Genomic DNA, 18,954 nt, shown 5'->3' with positions numbered 1-18,954 from the left:
CTACATAGAGAAGGGTCAGTGTTGATTATGTACAATGTGTGGAAAGAGCTTAACCCTTTCTAGCTTTGTGACCCCAGACAAGTTATTTAACCATTCTCAGCCTCAATTTCCTCTTGCGTAAAAACAGATTAATATCATTCATCTTTCATTGTCGAAGGGAGAAACAAAATGAGATAATATATGTGAAATCATATATAGAACCCCCCACGCTGTAATCAGTGATGGTGTCTGTATATTTATGTCTGCATGTGAGTGTTTATCTGTGTGCATTTATGTCTGTGTGCTGGTATTTATTTCTATGTATTGATATCCATTTCTCCAAGAAGTCTTGAATCTGCTCAAGAATATCCGAGGGAAAAAAAATAATGATTAGATTTATTAAGTGAAGTTTTCCAGGCTGCCTTTCTGACTCCAGGCAAGAGAGTTCTTGGCATGGCTTTCAGTTTTCACAGCCACAGCAGTTTTATCCTCCCCACCCTGACAGTGCCTGGGGATACCTCTGCATCAGAGTTCCTCTGGTTGACTTTCTTAAATGTCTGAGCCTCCCTATTATGCTTATAAGATGTTCATGGGTGGTGTGCTTGGAATCAAAATAGCCCAGGAGATGAGATCACCTACTGTGTTCCTCTCCTCCTGCCCTCATTGGCAACCGATATACACCTCAAGGGCTCCATCCTGACTTCACTGGGCCCTTGAAATCCCGTCTAATCTATGCCCCAGACCCCAGGCCCTCCTTTAGCCTACATCTCCCTGACCCTTATGTCCACTGCTGATCGACAACATTGATTGATTTGCCCCGAGTTTTCACTTTCACTTCTCAGCATAAAGTAAATGAAAGTCTTGGCCCAGAATTGAGCTGTGCATTAAATGGAACCTTTAAAATGTTTTCTGTAACTCAACTTTATTTTTGTTTGACTCCCTAATCCACAAGAAGGGCAAAACAATTTCTGTGAGCTGGGAGTTGTTCCTCTTCAAGGGCATTATTCCATCTGGTTAGCCTTTGGTCTGTAAGATCAGGGAGATGTCAAGTCCTAACTTATTCTACCCACTGAGCCCCTGAGTTTTAGCCACACCTGGACCCCTTGGGTGTATAGGAAAGTGTCTGTTGCCTCTAGATTGACCTAGTTCCCAGGAAACACCGAGTTTCTATGTAAGACCTCTCTGCTTAGACTCATGACATGCCCTGCATCTCCTCTGGGTCTCACCTCCTCCTAGAGAACCCACTAGGGAAAGATGGCACTGGCCCTCACTGCTCTTGGATCAAAGTCTGTCTTGGGTTCTGCCCTGACCATCATCCCTCCCAAACTGTTTTAGAGACCCACCAGCTTTCCAGTTCTTATCACCTCTCTCTCTATTCTCTCCCTCAACCTACGGTATCATTTTGCAGTCTCAAAATTTGGGAAATACCAAGAAGAAACCAACTGATTGATATTCTAAACATTTTATCCCACCCAAAATGTCAGGTCCCAATATATGTGAAAGTGGAGGGGAAGGAGGTGGGCTTGTATCAGTCACATGCATGACTTGAGTTCATACAGGTTCCAGGCACTCTGCTGGGCTCTGGGGATGTAGAGAAGAGTCGGAGATGCCTCTGCTCCCCAGAAACCCCCAGTCTAGGTGAGGAGACTGTCAAGAAAACAAAAAATTGCCATGAAATATGATAAGTGCAGTACTCATTAGATCAAGGAAGGAAAGTTCAATTCACTGATGGGCAGGGATAGGGTCTTGATCAGTCTGGGCTGTAAAACAAAGTACCACATACACTAGATGGCTTATAAACAGAAATTTATTCCTCATAGTCCTGGAGGTTGGAAGTCCAAGATCAGGTTGCCAGCACGGTCTGGTTCTACTGAAGGACCTCTTCCAGGTTGTTCCAGGTTGTTCCAGTTGCAGACTGCTGACTACTCCTTGCATCCTCACTTGGTAGAGAGCAGAGAGAATTCACTGGGATCCCTTTCATAAGGTCACCAATCCCATTCTTGAGGGCTCTCCCCTCCGTCCTTTGTGACCTAATTATCTCCCAAAGTCCCCACTTCCTAATACTATCACCTTGGGGATTAAGATTTTAACATTTGAATCTGGAGAGACACAGACACTCAGTGCACTGCAGATGGTGAGGGTGATTCAGAACATCTTTCTGGAATGGATGCTAAGAGGCCCCCTGACCAAAAGCATCCCTTCCTTCTTCCTGCAGGTACTTCCTGTCAGCCACACTCGTCCAATTCCATTGGTATTTTCCCACTGGGATCACTACTTAAGCAAGTCCTAAAAATAAATTCTTAGTGATGTTATGTTATCAGGAAAGAGTAACACATTAGCCTGCAAATATACTAGGAGGGTTTATTTATGATTAATTATTAATATGACCCATCTTTACCTACCAGAGACTGGAAGTTTGAAGCTGGGCCAGGTCCTAATTGAAGAGAAAACAGAAGGAAGGCTTGAGCCTGGACACCATCTTGGCTTCCTGGAAGCACAGCCTGAGACAAGGATTCTTATTCAAATGGTTTATGAAAGAATGCTTCTGAGAAAAGGAGACAGAGGGAAGGATAGGACAGGAGGAAAAGATAAGGATGTGGTCTCAGCTGGAGATGAGCTTAAGTCTAATTTATGGTTGGTCCCACCTTGAGGCAAGAAGAGGGAAGAGGTAGGGACAGCAAGGGACCACCTCCTTTTGAGAAGCTACATTGGCCGAGGGAGACAGCCCAGAGTGGTTATCATCAGGCATCTGGGCAGGTACCAACAGCATCTGTTACAGGCCAAGGACTAGCAGGGAGCCTGGGGTTCCTGACACCGCCAGGCACTCAGTAGAAGACTTGGAAGACAAAGAGAATGAGGCCAGAGGGACAAAGGTACATCAGCCTGGGATATTCCCAAGGATGGTTCCCAATAAACTACTTCTCCTATGGCAGCTCCTGGATAGAAAGGAGTATTCCCCCAACTTATTCTGCACTCTCCCAGCATTAGGCCTAGAAAAGCCTTAGACTCTAGCAATGGGAAGCACCCTCAAAGCTCTGATCTGCCTTCCCTCAACTGTGACTACAAGATCCCAACTCCTCACTCTCCAGGTCACAAAGGGCTGTCAACAGTCCCTACACCAACTACTAGCCCTGTTACCAAGTCCAAGCTCATACTGCTCACCACTCCACAGGCCAAGAAGTCAATGGACAAATTGTTGGGGCAAGGGAAAGTGACTTTATTCAGAAAGCCAGCAGACTAAGATAGTGGACTAGTGTCCCAAAGAACCATCTTACCTGAGTTAGAATTCACGCTTCTTTTATGCTAAAGGGAGAAGGAGTAAAATCAAACATTTCCTGCTTCTGGTCAGCCTCCAGAGGGGATGTGTTAATTCCTTCCTTTCTGAAGTCATTCACAGATCGGCCTGGTCAGGATGTTAAACAAAGGTATTTTAGCTTAATGTTCATTACCTGGTAGGTAGGGTTCCCAGAGATGGGCCATTATGTATAATTTAAGTTTATATGCAGCATCCATTTAGTGTTCAACTTGTAGCAAAAGCAGTAGAATACAAAGAGTAAAGCAAAAGACAGATCCAATATGGAGTCAGATTTGTTCTTCCCTGTGACAGCCCCTGACCAGCATTTCCCCTTTAATCTCTTAGCAATGCTGGCACTGTCTGGAGCATACTTACACCAAAGCTGCACATGTGGGCAAGAGATGAGATGCCGCCAACCTTCACCTCCAAATGATTCTCTGTGGTTTCTCCTCAGCAGAGCCACCCCATGCAGAGCTGCTGAGAAACAGATCAGACAGCTCAGCTCACAGCTGGAGAGAATCACTGCCATGCTGGGGAATTGGCTTTAGCCGTGGCCAAGCTTCAGGGGGAAAAAAGCCAAAGCAAATGTGAGGATTGGCTCTTCAGGCATCTCAGGGACTAATGGATGTGCAAAAGAATCAGAAAAAAAAAAAAAAAATCTCTGTATATGTTGTTAGTAATCATGATTTATAAAGTATGTCTCACCCAGTCCTCTGGTTCCTTTAGCTAAAGTAAACCACAGTCTTTCCTTCTAAAATCAAACATTGGTCATTTTCACAATTCAAATAAACTGCCAAACTCAAATAAATTAACAAATAGAATTTCCTCTGTGTACATCTTCTTCCCAGCATAGTCTCCTATGCCTCTGTCACCACTTTGTTTGCTGGTAAATGTTCCTGAGCAACAAAACATAAAGCAAGTAGCAAACAGCTATTAATAAAAATAAAAAAACTGTGGGAAACCCAGTTATGTTTGCTTCATGCTTATTCACTATGCAATCATGGTTCTGGTTTTACAGTCCATACAGAGAATATTAAAATAACTGTTATTTTTAGCCCTACTATGTACTAGGTCTTGAGATGCTAGACATTTGAAGTCCAGAATTCTCATGTGCAATTTAGACAGTACTACCCCTGTTTTACAAATCAATACCTAAATAGGTAAACTGAGGCACAAAGAGTCTCAAAGTTAATAGAAAACACTTACACAAAAGTTAATTAATCAAATATTTACATACCAAAAATTTTATTGTGATGAGGGCATACAATAAAGAGGCCTGAACTAGTCTTGAAGGTCAGCTAAGGTTTCTCTGAGGAAGTGGTATCTGGGACAAGTTATGAAAGAGGAGGTGAGGGGAGAAAGGGTCAAAGGAAATTGCATTTGCAAATTCCTGTGTGAAACAGTGCAGCTGCTTTGAAAAACATGCTAGCAGGTCCTCAAAAGGTTAAGCATAGAGTTACCAAAGGCAAATCCTTCCCGGAGAAGGAATGAAAATGCAGTCAGCTTCTGAGTAAACTTCTGGGAAACCTCTTAAGTCTGAGGAAGGCTGGGGGAAATACCCAAGGACCAGACTTCCTCTGTCTCCCCAGTTCCCATCCTCCATGGGGGCTACACCCACACCCATGTAGAGATTGGCTACACCTGTGGTTCTCAACCAGGGGCAATTTTCTCACGGTGGGGTATTTGGTAACGCCTGGGGCCATTTTTCATTCTTGAAACTGGAAAAGCGGGTACCACCTGCTCATGGGTAGATGGCGGAAACACACTGTCCCGCATAGAGAACGGTGTCAGCGGGGCCCCAAATCAAACTACTGGCTTTGAGTCCAGCCTCTTTCTGAAAGACGATTTTATCATTTCTAGGAAGAAGTTATAGAAAGAGATAGACAGACAGTGAGAGAGGAGTAAGTAAAAGTACTGGGTGTGGACAATCCCAGCTCAACATCTTAAAACCTTTCTGGAAAACTTTACTTCCCCCACACACATTCCACCCAGGGCTCCGTCCACTCTGTGTCTTTCTCTTTTCTAAGTCAAAGAAATTCACCTTCTTGGTGTTTTCCTTAGAATGTTAGCATTTGATGGCATTTGGTTTGCCTTGAAGACTGGACCAACGGACGCCCCCAAGTAGCTTCAAGATATTTGGGACATAAAAGTAATTCCTTGACAGAAACAAGCACTATTAGACACAGAGAAGCAGGTTGCCTTTGGCTTTGAGCAAACCCAAGGGAAGGTCCAAAGGCTGGCGAGCCCTGTGGTTTTCATCCAAAAGTTTATCAACTCTCTAAAATTTCTGTCATTAGAGCCAATTTGAGGGTGACAGTTCCTTTAAACTCAATGAAAAAGAATTCACGTATTGCATTTTACTCCTCATCTTGTATGCAGACACAGAGCAGTCATTATGACTTATATTCAAATTCCTTACCACATTCCTTTCCTTAATATTCTCCGCTGCCACTGCCGTCATCACTGCCGCAGCTGCATTAGCTAAATCGAGCCGTGCACATGCAGCCTCTTGCCCAGCTCCCCCCTCGCCCAATAAAACCACCATTCACTCTGCTCACATTAAGTAATGATTTGCAATGTCCTTCTCCCTTTTCCTGCACACGACTCTGCCAACAGCATTTCTTAATGCAAACAGTAAAAACTGAATTGCAAGCGTGATCCAATTTCGCCCTGCATAATTAGTGGATTAGACATCAGAGAAAATCCACTAGTTTTCACAGCTCATCCAGCTTCCCACCTCCAGCTCCCCACCTCCCCCGCCACCCCACATTCAGAAATAAAGGCTCCAGGAGCACAAAGTGAGAAAGGGCTTCGTTGCTAACGGACAATTACAGCTATTAAATTAGTTTCCAGATGACTCCAAGTGTGACTCTTTCTCAGTTGGATGTTTTTTTTTTTCACCTGAGAAAACAAAGCTGGGGATCTGAATGACAACAGCCAAGTCAAAAGTATTCACTTGAAGCTGCACACTTTTGCAAGAAACTTTGGAACGAACTCTGTAGCTGGAAAACACCAAGCCACTGAGTTTGTCTCAGCCTGGTTTCTGGAGTCAGATAGTTTAGGTTTAATTCCTGCCTCTGCCATCTGTGTAATACTGAGCAGGTTACTTAACTTTTCTCCATCTATTTCCCTACCTCTAAAATCGGTGGGGTTGTGCGTGTTCAGTGGGAGAAAACCTACAAAGTGCTTGGAACACTGTCTGGCACGTAGGAAATGTTCAAAACGGTCTACATTGTCTTCTGTGCCTAGAGTCCAGCTAGGGACAACAGGTGTCCCCAACCCAAGCACCCAGGCCACCCTGCACATGGAGCGGGAATCAGGGGCCTGGACCGTAGCAGAGGCCCGGGTCCCATCCTGTGCAGCTCGGAAGCCTCATAAACGTGTGGTCCATCCACCCGGCACTGCCACAGATTGTCACAGATGGATGCCGGAACCAGCTTTCCCCAGTATGGCAAAGGCTTTGTTGAAGAAACAAACAGAAGAGGCTTTTGCCACTGCCCATGATGTAGGGGCAGAAGTTGGGGCAGGGAAGTGTGGGAGAGCAGGGAGGGGAACAGGACTTCTCAGATTTTCTCCTGTACCTCTTCCCTCCCAAATGTCCACACGAGCCACCCACAGAGTAAATTGAGACGTCAACAGTTGAGCTGACAAGCACGCCTGTCACGAAAAGGCAATCACAGTGGGGTAGCTCTTCTGTTGCCTTAGCATCAGGAGTGTGGTTGCTGTCTCAGAAGGGCTTTAGGTGCATTTTCTCATCTAACACTTAGGACAGTCCTCTGGGATATGTGCTGGTATTTACTCTGATTTTACAAAGGCCGAAACTGAGGTTCAGAGAACTTAAGTAAACGCCCAAGGGTGCACAGCTTGTCACGGACAGAACTGGTACTGAAAACACAGATCTATTGATTTCGGAGCTCAGACGCTTCACCGCTTGGCCTGACTCCTTGCAGCTTCCTGGAGGCTGTGGGTTGGGCATCTCTTTAACAAACACTGTCCTGGGGACAGGTAAGGGGAAGGGGTGACATAGGGGTTGGGGACTAAGTGGTACAAACTATTAAGTATAAAATAAGTTGCAAGGATATATTGTACAATAGGAGGAATATAACCTATAAATGGAGTATAACCTTTAAAAATTGTGAATCACTATTTACACACTTGTAACTTATACAATATTGTACATCAACTGTACTTCTATTTTTTTTTTTTAATGTCATTCTGTAATAGAGCAGGACCCTATGGGGCCTTCCCAGAACAGATCCCCTCACCATGTCCTCCACCTGCCTCTTGTCTGGAGAAAAACTTTAGTCCTCTAGGCCTTCCCCGAGTTCCAAAGAGTACATTTAATCAGAGAAAGGAGAAAATGCAGAAAGAAAGGGAAACAGTCAAGCAGGACAAAACAATAATAGTCTAGCCATTAAACAAAATCAAGTACCTTTAGTTCCTTCTCAAGGGCAATAGATAATACTCTGAGCCACGTCCTTGAGCTGTTTTGCTCAAGGTGGAAGAAGTTAACTGTAGGCTGCCCAAAAACGTGTGGACCCCAGACTGGTTGGAACCAAAAGGTTGATGATGTTCACTCCTGATGACCTCACCACCAACCAATCAGAACAATACCCATGAGCTGATAATGTACTCTATAACTCCCCTGTTTTTAAGAACCTTTCCTTGAAAGCCTTCAAGGAATTTGGGTCTTTTAAATCCTAGCTACCCAGACTCCTTGCTCAGTATCGGTAGATTGGCTTTACTGAGCACAGGCAAGCAGACCCAAGTTTAGCTTGATAACAGTTCCTAGATGTTATATCTCCATTCAAACCTGCCCCTTTTCTGCTGAAATAAGCATAAACAGCTTTGCATTCATTCAGTGTGTTCTTGTTGGCTTCAGCACATAGTAGGTGCTCAGAATATAGGTGATGAGGTAAATTGCTAAAACGGAATTTTTTTCCATGTAATTTTTCACCGCAAATGTCCACTGCTTTCATGAGGCACCCAGCTCAGTGCTGCAGGGACACAAAGGCCTAAGACACCATCCCTGACCTCAAGAAGCTTATGGTCCAGTGGGGCTCCAGGATAGAACATTGAGTCTAAGGAAAGGATGCACTGGGGACTTGGAAGAAGACGTATCCACTGGGATAAGAAGGTTACGACCAGACTAGACGGAGGAGGGGGCACTTGGTAACTGCATAGCACAGGGAACTACATTCAATAGCTTGTAACCATCTATAATGAAAAAAATATGAAAAGAAATATGTATATATGTATAACTGAATCACTATGATGTACACCAGAAACTAATACAATATTGTAAATCAACGATACTTTAATTTAAAAAAAAAAGAAGTTGGCAACCTTTTTCTGCAAAGATCAGAGTGTGAATGTGTTAGGCTTAGAGGATCGTAGGATGTCTGTCCCGAGCGCTCAGCTGTGCTACCGTAGTGTGAAAACAGCCATGGACAATACTGTGTCAACGGATGAGCGTGGCTGTATTGCAATAAAACTTTACAGACACTGAAACTTGAATTTTGTATGACTTTTGCATATCACAAAATATGAATCTTCTTTTGATGTTCCCCCAACCATTTAAACATGTAAAGAGTCATTCTTAATTTGCAGGGCAGGAGACCGGATCTGGTTCATGGTCCTTTGCTTGCCAATCCTGACTTAGACACTTAGGCCCTTAAAAAAAAAACTCAGGAAATATTTCGTCCCAGCCCCACATGTTATGGTTGAGTATCGGACCCCCAGGGAAGAAGTGACTTGACCAAGGACATCTGGGACTTTCAGATTATCACCAGGAGCTCAAAACAAAGAGTATGGCTCTTCAACATCAGGCAATCACTGGCTTGAAAACAGAAAAATCAGTCTTTCAACTGCTTTGGTTTCATTCAATGTCAAACAGCCAGTTTAATGGGTCCCTCCACCCCCTAGAACTTTTTAGTTTGCTCTCTGATTTTATAACTTGGTCATGAGACGGCTGTATTAAAAATTCTTGGAAGTGAAACATGATGAGCGATTCTGTGTCACAACAAGGACCAAAATTTGTTTTCACCACTTGAATCTTACTAGGATACATTCTGAAGCACTGAAATATGTCTTCAACCTTCAGAAACGATAAAAAGATGACACTGTAAATTGACTATACTTCAATGAAAAAAAAAGACAACACTGTAACTTCACCTTCACACAAACTGCACGAGGAGAGAAAAACTACAAAATGTAAAAGGCGATTTTCTCTTTTAAAAATTGCTTTACATATTTTAGTTCCTGTATTTCCCTTGGGGGTTAGATATTTCGGTCACATAGTTATCCAATTAAAATGAAAACTCTGTGCTTTATCCTTTAGGCGAGGACAGCTGCCAGCTGCTAAGTTTTATAAAGTCTTTAATCTTGTCCATAAATATTTAACAAGAATTGGTTGGTACACAGGCTGAAGTAAAGTAAGAAATCAAAGAGAGAATCTTGGGAATAACCTCTGTGCTGTGTGAACACAGTATCACACAAAAGCCAAATGACCAGTGTCCTCCTTTTTTTAATTAAAATTACTATTAAAATATTTCTGAGTATTTTGATCACTCCTTTAGCCTGCTTGCCCTCACAAATGCACAAAAATAGGTAGAGTACAAAAAGATATTCAAGGGCGTATCCATGCCCTTTTCTCCAGGATCCTGCCAATTTTTTTCAGAGACAGAATCTCCGAAAAGACGTGTTTCCATAGAAACCCACAATGAGGATCTCTAAGCACGTTGGCAGCATTTGAAAATGTAGATCCCTCTTTTTCATTCTCATCTACACAAACACACACACACACACACACACACACACACACACATATCCATACAGACCCACATACATACACCACATCCTCACACCTACACATAGACCACCACCACCACCACCACCACCAGCACCACCACCACCACCATCCTACACATCATTATCCCAATATCCCAAACAGGCTAAAAACTCAGACTAATCAACTAACCACAAAAACACCAAGGATTCTTTGGTCTGCAGAAAAGAGAAGGCTGCCATTTGCCTAGACCTGGTCTTTGGACTTCAGCCCTTTCCCTCCCACCACCCAGTTCCATGTGGTAAGCCTGCAGATCTTTGAGTCATCTTTACGTTCCTCCCAGGTAGAGACCCCTCACAAGTTTTCCTTGTTCACTCCCTTCCACGTGGGATCACAGAACATTCTAGAGAATGGAGACTTTATGCTTCTGGAATAGATCTCTTAGAGCTTGAAGGTTTTCCCCACTTGCCTGTGTAACTAACAGATTTCAGGATCTAGCCCTCCTTGCTGGTAAGAAATTCTTCTTTAAAGCTACATGAAACCTCTTAACAGTTCCATAAACTCACTGATTGTGTCCTTGCTCCATCCACAGAAGAGAGAAAAATTGGGTGACAACCACCTCCTTTATGTCAGAGTACATTGGCAGATGAAAGACAGACCCAAAGGGAAGGAGGAAAGGCAGGAGGGAGGGGGAGAGAGAGAGAAAGATATTAATTGATGTTCCCCAACTTCCTTATTTTAGCTCAATGATTCTGAGCACTCAAGATATTCTTTGCTTCTCCAGAAATATTATTTTCCGTTGCTTTAATCCTATCTTGGGTCTCTCCTATTATCTCAAATTCAGGACTTTCTAAGTCTAGACACACCAAAGAGCCCAGACTCCTTGCTGTGGGAGTCACCTTGGCCTTTGCAATCACTTCCCTATAACAGTTGTCCATCCTGATTCTGTTCCTTTACACCAGGACATGCCCGCTGCCCACTCAACACTTCAATCATTTACTTAACAAATACTTAGGGAGGGCTAGCCATGTACCAGGCACTGTTCTAGGCACTGGGCTTAGAGCAATGAACAAAGTGACACAAATCACTGCCTACTCAGAGCTTACACATCGCCCCCAGTTTCATCCAGACCAGCTCTGGTTCCGTGTCTCCCCCAGTCCTCCCTTGACTCAGGGCTCAGCCACCCATCTACCATCCTGATCTTCCCCATCCCCATTGGATGCTAGGGTTGATTTCTCACTCCTTTGACTCTAGACTATTCCATAAGATGGCTCAGAGCTTCCTAGGGACATGTTTCATCACTGACATGAGCGACTATCTCAAATTGAGTCCCCAGATGCCCCCAAAACTTGGGTAGACAATTTTCATTACAACAGGTTAAAAACTTTTATACATTGCATTTTCTGGGTGCCAGGTGCTATTTAAGTGTCTTACACATATTAACTCATTTAACCCTCTTAGCAATAAGGTAGGTGCACTTGAGCCACATTCCTTTACTGACTCATGAATAGTGAAACTGTGGCTTGCCCGAAGTCACCCAGTCCAATCCTGTGGCTGCCGTCCTGCATTTGACAAACTTGGCTTTTCGTTTGCTCCAGATGCCTTTGGTTATGTTTTTGCCCACATTGCCTTTTCCCCAAGATCATTTGAAGTGTGATCCTTACCATGCATCACTCAGTGTTCCTCTCTCATGACTCCAGTGAAACTGAAGTGGCCCTGGGCCAAGGGCATCACCTTGTGGGTACCACTTGTTTCATCACACAGGTTGATGAAGAGGGAGACATCAAGGACCCGTTCTGTCAAACTGCGAAGAACCAGCACTCGTGCCTGCACCCTGCATCCCCGTTCTGCTATTATAAAAGGTGTCTGGGTTTTACTATCTCCTCCCATCTGGTGCTCCGTTATATTGTCCACATGACATCCCCTACCCTTGACATCGCTCATCCCTCATGTAACGATGATTACCAGCCTTCCACTCCCCTAAATTCTCTAGGGCAGTTTCCTACAGATCTAGGTTTTGTTTTATTTATCACTTCTCTCTGCCCTTTCTTGCCTTAATTGAACTCAGCCTCGGGACATAGGAAACTGGAGAACTTTTTTCTTCTTTTTCCTTTTGATGAAAGCAATATTGTTTCCTGGGGACAGTGATATTCCCCCCGACCTCCCACCCCTCCTCAAACACTAGTTATGCCTCAAAGAGCCTTTATCCTGTTTTCCCACTTTTGCTTGAATGTTTCAAGGTTTGACTTACATGTTAATAGTTCCTGATCCAAATGGAGGAAATGAATGGGAGGTGGCCTTCATTTTCCTCTCTTTTATCATCAGCTCCTACTATCTTTCCAAAGCATTGAAAAGCAGCCACTTTCTCATTCAGGACAAGCTTTACAACTCACAATAAAGGCCCTTCTTGTTATTTACCTAGACAGATGGACGGAAAAGAATTCGTCTGATGGTAACAGCTCTCAGTTACTTGTGGTTTGTGAGAAGGAAAGGCCAGCCAGTCTCAAACCTCAGCAAATGTATACCTATATGGTATGGTTTGAGGGTTCACCCCAAAACTGAGGCCATCTTCCATTCTCCCAATCCTCATTTACAACAGTAACAACAAAAATAATGCTCTTAGGGTCATAGAAAGTCACTAATATCTTAGCACAAATGAACATACTGAATTCCTCCAAGACTGGAGTGGCCATTGATTACACTCAAGACAAAGGCACATCCTTCTCCATTCCATTTTTCTTCCACAAGACAGAGGGAGCTTTCTGGAGCATTGTGCTACTATTCTGCATAAAACCCCTTCCATGGTTGCATTGTGTCTTCAGCCTGAAATCTAGGCTCGGCAGCCTGACAATAAAGCCCTGCAACACCAAACCCCTCAACCCCTCAGCTCACCTCCTGCACATCATGCGCTTCCCACACTATGGTCCCACCATCCGGGACCACACCCCTCTGCTGCAGTGGGCAGCCTTGCACGCCTGCTCCCCCTTAACTTGGCTAACTCCTTTTCCCCGACAAGACTCAGCTCATGTGTCACACTCCTTGGGAAGCCCCTCCTCACTGTCTATTCCTAGTCTGCTCTGGACTCTGAGGCAGTCTTGTGCTTCTTCCCATCACGGCTTTAAATGGAATGGTCCATGTCGTCCCTACTCACGATCAACCTGTCAGGAAAAAAGATGTTTCTCCTTTGTGTTTCCCCTGTGCCTCCTGAAAATAACATTGTACTCTAATAAGTGGATGAACAATGGGAAAGATGTGATGAATGAATAAATGAAAGAAGGGTGAAGATGGAGTAGAATCACCCAACACCATCAACCCAAGGGTCATAATTTTCCTGAGGGTATCCCCTGATTGGAGGGACCAGAAAGCCCAGCAGGAGGATTTATATGGAATGTATATGGAATTGCTACATATATAATGTCCCCAAAGTCACTGAGTTCCAGGAGGGTCTCAACTTTGCAGCATTGGAGTGATAAAGGGCAGGTCTCCAGTATTTTGCCAAGGGGACAAGCTTCTCATTGAAGCTCTGATAGTCCAAGACATTAAGGCATCATTAAGATTCGGCAGCAGAGCCAGCATGGACGGCTGATAGGAACTTCCTCAGCCCAGCTGGGGGCCAGGGCTCTCCTGCTCGGTCCCCTGAAAGTCTCAGCTCTTACTTGAGGACAGGAACATGCCAAACCTTAAATCTGCTACCAAGACTTCACTCCCCTGGAGCTAATTCAAAATTATCTATGGCAACAGGAGATAGCTTAGAGAACTCAGTTTGGTCAAATACCTAAGCCCTTTATTTTAGCCTGTATTTTCGGCTTCATTATCATCATCATCACCACTATCATCAATATGAGTTTTTAAGTGACTGTAGCACAGGTCTTGAAAAAGCATACAAATAACCATAAATGGGAAAAGTTTTTGTTGTTGTTTGTTTGTTTTCACAATTCTGACAAGCAGGAGGTGGATATCTTTAACATTTGACTTGTGAAAGGTTTATAAGAAAAACAATAAAGCAAACTTAGTTTTTTAAAGGAGACAGAGAGAAACTTCCACTTGTGGGGAACATACGTGTCCCTGGTCTTCCCACTACTTACAACTAAAAGCCCAGGACATTACATGTAAAGCAAAACAAGAAGATTCTGAAACGTGGAGGGGAAAAGCGGGCCAGCTAGGAAACTTGAACTTAAGGGACGACACAGTGGGGAGACCCCTAGTTTTTTCCTTGCCCCATGTACATACCCCAGACTTGGAGCTAAATAAACTGGCAACCTGGAAATGCCAATGAATACAGACCTAAAAAAAGCCCCTCCAAAAGCCTACTGTCCCTAATAAAAGGACCATTCAAAAAGCAGCCCAGAAAGACAGATGACTTTCAGACAATCATGCTCTCCTCCAGCCAAACATCACAGATAAAACTGACCCCACCCATGCCAGTGAAGGCCAGGTGGTGAGCTTAGACATCCATCCTCTTTGGTCTGTAAGAAGTCTGAACTCTCTCAGCAGGTGATGTCAGAGGAGGCAGAGTAGGGAGCAGGGCATGCAGAGCAGTTGCCTGTTGTCACCGGCATGTAATGGGCAGTCACGCAGTCCCCCACTCCCAGTTTATGGAGACCACGTGGGAAGTCCACAGTGACGCAGCACCAAGTAAGTCACCTACCAGTAGTGACAAGGCACCACGCTGGGGATCAGAGGAGGCCTGGCATCGAGTGGGGGCTTCAACCATCACCCACTGATCATGAGGCCACGCTGCCGCTCACCGTGGAGGCCATGTGGGAGCAATGACAAGGCATCTCTGCCCTCCCAGGCAAGGAGAGGCTAAAGACCTAAAGGTGAGTCAGTTCTCTTGCCCCACCCTCGGGGATCAACAGAAGGTGCAGAGGAACTGGTATTCCCACCCCGACCCGGCAGAAGCGAGGGTGGGCTCCCCTTCCCTGATGGAGCGATGCCACAAACACCAGCTGAAACAGAAGGTCTAATTAAGACAAAGGGTCCATAACGTAATACCCCAAATGTTCAGATTTCAATCAAGAATCATTCATTATACAAAGAACTAAGAAAGTTTCAGCTAGAATGGGGAAAATAATAAATATCCACATAGAGATGCTAGAATTATCTGACAAGGATTTTAAATCAGACATCATATAATGCTTCAACGAATAATTAAGAACACATTTGGAACAAATGGTAAAGTAGAAAGACTTAGCAAAGAAACAGAACACCAAATGGAAATTTTAGAACTGGAAAATACAAAAGCTGAAATGATAAAAATCACTGGATGGACTCAAACAGCAGAATGTAGAGGACAGAAGAAAGAATTAGTGACCTTGAAGACAGGACAACAGAAAGGATCCAATCTAAACCGCAGAGAGAAAGATACTGGAAAAAATAAATAAATACACATGCACAGATGCTCAGGAGCCTGAGATAAGGGTTACATGGAGTCTCTCCGTCTTACTTTGCAATACTCCATGTGAATAGACAGTTATCTCAAAATAAAAAGTTTAATTAAAAAATAAAAAGAAAGCAGAAAACAGGAAAGGTCTTGACTGACAGTTCACCAAAGAGGAAACAAACATAGCAAAGTTGGAAAAGGGGGGATGTTCAACCTTACTAATCAACAGATTTAGGACAGATTTTTCTTTAAAACAAGAAATAAATTTCCTGCAGGTTCTCCACATAATGGAGAGGATGTCCCCTGGTAACAAAACTTTCATTTGGGCATAAGAGGAACTTCTGAGTTTTATATAGCATAATAATTTTATGGCTAACCTACGCTGGGTATCTTTGTACCAGGGGCTACATTATACAGTTCACAAGGATTATCTCATTTAATCCTCACAGAGATTCTAAGAGGAAGGTACTTAAATAAACCCTCTTTCACAGATGAGGAAATTGAGTCTTAAAGAGATTAAGCAAATTGCCCAAGATTACCCAGCTCAGAAATGGTAAAGCCAGAACTCCAAGTCCAGCAGTCAGACCCCAGAGAACACTCTCACACCTAGGCTTTAGGAAAAGCTACCCTCCCCTGGTAGATAGATCTCTTGGAAGGAAGGATCAGTTTCATTAGCAGCCCAAGAACCTTCTGAGATCACAGCCCTGTCCCCCTGCTCCCAGATTCTCAACCAGCACCTTGGCTGGACTGGGTGTTCCTGGCCCTTAAGGTCCACTGAAAGGAAAGGATGCTCAGGACACCAAAAGGTGGGAGGCGTCCGATGGCTCAGGCACAACAGGGTCCCTGAAGCTCACAGGCTATATTTGGGGTGGCAGGGGACAGTGCCATCAACATGACCCTCACCCTCAACCAAGCCAACCTGACAGAACAGCTGAGCTTGAAAACACTGAGTGAGCGTGTGGGGCACGTGGACGAGAGCTTGAACCTCACTAGCCACACCTTGGCAGCTCCAATGACCTTATTCCCGAATATTTGGAAGGCAGACAAATTCCACCCTGTGGATTCTCAGGTGAGGCAGGGATGGGGATGTCGCTGGAAGGTCTCAAGAAGGACATCCTGAACTTCCTGTTAATATTGGCTAGAAATGCTGAAATCATGCTCTGGGGGTAATTAGAACAATATAACCACATTTGTACCCTGAATAAGTAAAGCAAGCCATACAGATTCTATTTGTTATCAAAAAAAAAAATGCATGTTGAAATAACAGTAGAATGTCATTCTTTTTCCTAAAATAGGCAGTAAAATATGATACTCCATGGCGATGGAGGATGTTTGATGCGACAGGGACTCTGAGATATGGCTGAAGGAACTGTAAGTGGATACAGGTTCTCTGGAAAGCTTTTAGCACTATGTATCCCAACCTCTGTGAGGCCGAAAAAGATTTATGGGGAAAGATGTTCACTGCAGCATTGTCCACGACAGTGAAAAATTACACAGGACAACAAGGGGAAGGTTAAACAAATTAGAAAGACCCATACAGTGGAATATTATTGGCCATTCAAGTTATGAAGAAACATGTTTATCGGTATAAGGAAATGCTCCTAACATAATGCTAAGTGAAATAAAACAAGACATAAAACTCGACATGCAGTAGGATTTCAACCATAGCAGACGCACCAGGTCAAACCAAGATGGAACGCAACATTACATAAATACCTAGGACCTCTTAGCAGTGGGATTTCAGAATAGTGTTTTATTTTACTTGTTTTCAGATTTTCCAAATTGTCTAAAATTGACATGGTCCCTTTATAATGGGAGGAAAACCAAAGAAAAATAGCTGAGTCCTGTCTGTAACCTCTGGGAGGTTACTAATGATGACAATAAACACAGGGCAATAGAACAGGGGCTAAAGCAGATAAATGAGGGGTCGGGGGTGGGGGCACCGCGTGTATATCCGTCCACACATGTGACTTTCTGGCCGTTACAAAGCCGCTGGTAGGAGGAAAGGATGGTTTATGTTTATTATTCGTCACTGTCACTGTCTGAGACATAACACCCAAAGGGGAAAGCCAGATGGCACCTCGTCTAAGGAAGGACAGAGAAAAGGAAGGGTCTGCATAATGCAGAAGCCAGACAACAGCTGGATGGGGCATCGTGGGGCGCGCGTGGAGATCAGCACTTGGGGTTGCCGGGCATTTGTGTCTCCGCTCTCTTCTTCCACCGCAAATCTCCTCCAGCAAAAGGCTGGACAGCCTTTACAGGACAACCAAGCGGCCCAGCCCCTCCCTACACACACCGCTGTCGCTGGGGATGCTCAGAGCTCTGAGCCTGGGGCCGCCTGACAGCAGGTTCAAAGCTGCAGGCAGGGTCTGACTCTGCAAGTAAGGACCCCAGACACAAACCCGGGACCCAGGGGTCAGGAGGGAACAGGCAGCGGGCTGGCTTTGTCGGATTCACAGTCGTTTCGATGGGTCAGAACAGCCAATCTCTCATCAAAGATCAAATCCCCTGCCATCTTTGTATGCAGGAGGGGAAGGGGGGAGAGAGAGAGAAATTTAAAATGTTATCTGTATTAATAGAAACAGGAGTACCTCTGGAGAATAAAATTCATGTTCAGAGAAGCACAGCCACCCCTTTCTAAGGTCTTTCAAATACAAATACAGCTCCAGCAGCGATGACACAACTCGAAGATGGTTATCAGCAAAGCCTCCCAGAATCTTATGACACGAACCAAGACGACTCCAACTAGGAAGCCAGACGAAAGCAGGTTGTGTTGACTCATCTAATGTGCAAAGCGCTCTCCGTACATCAGTGTAGGAGGAATAGTCCTAAATGGGTTAAAGGGTTATTCATTCTTCCCTGAATTTTAAAATCGAGTTTCATTGCTATGAAACAATTTGAAACAGGAAAAATGGACACCTTTGACCTGGGCCATATGCCCCTTTTGTTGTAATTGTATAAATTTTACATTGTTTTCTCATTGTCTCCTTTAACAGTTACCCCATTATCATTATCATTTCATCATTATTGTTTTATCTTTTCAGCAGCATCCATTCTTTGATAATTCTCGGTCATGTCATTGTATCCTCATCCTGAAATAAGTCTCTTTATTTTATTAGTTTTTTTCATGCTATTTACCTGGTCCTGTATTCGTGTTTTATATGTATTATATTACATTTAAACTTCAGAGTAACTGTCAGTATTATCCTGTGGAAGAAACTGGAGTTTAAGGAACTTAAATGACCTGCCCAAAATTGCACAGTCGTCAGGCAGTAAGTAGAGTGGGGGCTGGTTTGGGGGCTGTCATCTTCAAAGCCATTTTCAAAGCCCTTCATTTACTCATGACCCAGCACTTCCTCCCACTTGGCTCTACTGATGAGACGAAAACCATGCTGAGATCCTCTGAAGATGCATCCTGAAGGACACTTAACCCAGTGTGACGGCCTCAGATAATAATGCTGCCCACTGACTCCAGCCATGAAAATCTCCCAGAACCTACATTGTCCATAA

General features: G+C 44.0%; 1 long non-coding RNA gene across 14 annotated transcripts in view; it reads right to left on the bottom strand.

Annotated features, from left to right (window-relative positions):
* Positions 1-1,768: 1,768 nt before the first annotated feature.
* Positions 1,769-18,954, bottom strand: part of LOC106731059 — a 104,040-nt gene continuing 86,854 nt past the window's right edge. For 10 of the 14 annotated variants that reach the window (XR_004319781.1, XR_004319780.1, XR_004319772.1 and 7 more), the window contains 4 exons: positions 3,650-3,748; positions 3,255-3,382; positions 2,382-2,413; positions 1,769-1,919 (listed from right to left, as the gene is read on the bottom strand). This is a non-coding gene — a long non-coding RNA (uncharacterized LOC106731059). Of the gene's footprint in view, positions 1,920-2,381; positions 2,414-3,254; positions 3,383-3,649; positions 3,752-18,954 lie in introns of all 14 variants that reach the window. The other 4 variants (XR_004319778.1, XR_004319776.1, XR_004319771.1 and 1 more) reach the window with 1 other exon arrangement.

The sequence above is a fragment of the Camelus ferus genome, chromosome 5 (assembly GCF_009834535.1).
Source record: "Camelus ferus isolate YT-003-E chromosome 5, BCGSAC_Cfer_1.0, whole genome shotgun sequence".
In the NCBI taxonomy this organism is placed as follows: Eukaryota; Metazoa; Chordata; class Mammalia; order Artiodactyla; family Camelidae; genus Camelus; species Camelus ferus.
The sequence above is the reverse complement of the archived record's forward strand: the minus strand, read 5'-3'. Positions and strand labels throughout refer to the sequence as shown.